The following is a 2867-nucleotide window of genomic DNA, read 5'->3' as shown; positions in this document are numbered from 1 at the left end:
AGTCTACAGCGGACAGTAGCCATATTTTACTGATGCGCGCGCACACACACACACACACACACACACACACACACACACACACACACACACACTGAAAACCTGTTAGTATTTGTTGAAGGTGTCATGTGTGATATATGAACACCTCAGTAATTCTAGTACCAGGACACACTTACATCACACACTCTCTCTCTCTCTCTCTCTCTCTCTCTCTCTCTCTCTCTCTCTCTCCATCTACTTACTCCATTTCCTTATCCCCTCCCTAATACTTCTAATGCCCTTCTCATCCCCTTTCTCATTCCCCCTCCCCCTCCCTTCCTTCCTGCACATCCCTCTCCTTCTTTTCCGTCATCCTTCCTCTCCACATTTTATTTCTACCTCAGTGTTCGTAAATCTATCTTATTTATTTGCTTTCCGGGTGTACCCCTTGAGGCGCCCACGTCGTAATCTGTTAGCCATGAATATTTTAACAGTGAGACAAGAAAGGACGATCACTGCCGGTCCTCTTTAACCATTTTTTTTTATTTTTTTATTTTTTTTTTGGGGGGAGGTCCACTAAAGTCTTAACCAACTGCAGGAGGAAATTAATATAACTTTCTTGGTGTAATTTATCTACACTAGGTAATGTATTTGTGTTTCCTTGTCAGGCCATTTAGCTAAACTGTTTATGGGATGACTTTGAACTCCTCCTCAGGCCATTTAACCTCAACCATTTAAGGTCACACCCTAATACCTACCCCTCCCCCATACAGGCACTATGTTTAAATACCCAGTTAAACATCTATACCTTCCACGACAGTTAACCTACAGTCCTACACCTTCCACCCGACAGTTAAAATACCCCTACCACCCGACAGTTAAAACCACCACCTTGTACCCGACAGTTAAAATACCTGCACCTCCCCTATCACATGATTGACCTAAAGCTTTGGAGGGTGAGGGGGTAGAGATCAGGTCCATTTAAGGATCACGACACACAGAGGTTAAATTTTCTAGGACTAATCTTCCTTTTAGGGTCCTTAGGGCTTATGGGATGAGACCCTGTAATCCATGTTGACTGTATCAGATTAAAACGTTCGACTGTCTATCTATTGACTGTTGATTATTATTATTATTATTATTATTATTATTACCATCGTTTTTGTATTTTACTATTAAACATCATCATCATCATCATCATCATCGTCATCATCATCATCATCATCATCATCATCATCATCATCAATAAATAATAGCTTGATATACACTACATACACTTCAAGCAAAATATAATCACTAGTATCTTCAACTTAAGGCCCAGAGCAAGAGACAAATTACATGAGATTTCCAACTACAAGAACAATTACTCTTCCTAAGCATAAAGCACTTGCTAGAATGAAAACAATGGTACATACAGAGTTTAAACCCGGAACGAGCAATAATTTACGACTACAAGCAAGATGCAAGCACAAAAAGAGAGATCTGGAACAATTACCCTTCCTTCCTTTCCTCTCTTCCTCCTTCATTACCTATCTCCCTCTCTCCCTTCCTCCTTATTTCTCTCCTTCTCATCCTTCACAACCATAATACTCCAATGTTAAGCAAGTAAATATGAGTTCAAGCACGCAACCATGACGCAAGCACAAAAAAATAACTTGAACACCAACTTCCTCCCCCCCTCTCTCTTCCTCCTGCTCGAGCCAAGATATTCTATTCATCTTAACACACAAACACTTAGTAAGCAAATATGTGTTCAAACAAGCAAGCATGCAAGCACAGGAACACAGCTTGCAGGCGCGTTCTACCCTCTTGTCTTTCATTCCAATTTTCATATTATATCTTCATACACAAACAAAGCAATAAAGTAAAAAATATCAAGCAAACAAGCACAATGAGAACCCACAGATCATGAAAACAAGGTAATAATCAAAGACTCCAAGCAAACAAACACGCATGTAAGTGACCAAGCAGTGTAACTAAACAAGCAAATAAAAAAGCAAAATCTAGACCCATAAGCAATAAAACTCAAAGAAGAAGCAACGAGTCCAAGCAAACAAGCAAGTTACTGCCCCACACCCTCCCCCTACCCCCTAACCACCTCTTCTACAACCCCACCCCTATTACCCCTCCCCCTCTCCCTCTTAACCCCTCCCGTTTCCCTACCCCCTAAACCCCTCCCCTTACCCCTCTTATTTATTACCCCCACCTATACATCATCTATCCTGGCGCCACTCGTTACCAACTTGGCACTAGACCCTCGGCGTTAACACAGTACTACCAGAACATAACCTCCACGAAAGACCCCTCAGGCCATATATCAACAAGAGAGAGAATTTATTGCCCAGAATATATTTAAAACTTTTCCGTAGCGGCTTCCTTAGAGTTAATTTAATGGAAGGTTGGTCAAGCTTCTTCAGTGTAATGTACTGTGTGTTGAAGATGTAACTGGTCTGTGTGTGTGTGTGTGTGTGTGTGTGTGTGTGTGTGTGTGTGTGTGTGTGTGTGTGTGTGTGTGTGTGTGTGTGTGTGTGTGTGTGTGACCAAAAAATATATGTCCTCTATACAGTATATAAATTATCACAACACGATATAAAATAATAAATAAAATCGTAAATAACTTATCAAAATATTATATAAACATGCTAATAATTCCTTTCAATAATTCAACAAACACCACAAACTATAATCCTTAATAATTCTTTTACACAAACTAGTAAGACCAGCACACGAGTATAATTATCAGACTGAGGCTTATATCATCCCTAATACTTCTCCTCAACTCTATTAATTATTCCTTCACACAGAGAGAGACGAGAAAAACTCGCGGCTCTTAATCACCTGAACGTTCAGGTAAACGCGACAAGTGAACGCTCGTTAATTAAGGCACTTTA

This window comes from Homarus americanus, unplaced genomic scaffold, assembly GCF_018991925.1.
Source record: "Homarus americanus isolate GMGI-L3 unplaced genomic scaffold, GMGI_Hamer_2.0 scaffold44915, whole genome shotgun sequence".
NCBI lineage: Eukaryota > Metazoa > Arthropoda > Malacostraca > Decapoda > Nephropidae > Homarus > Homarus americanus.
Note: the sequence above shows the minus strand (reverse complement) of the source record.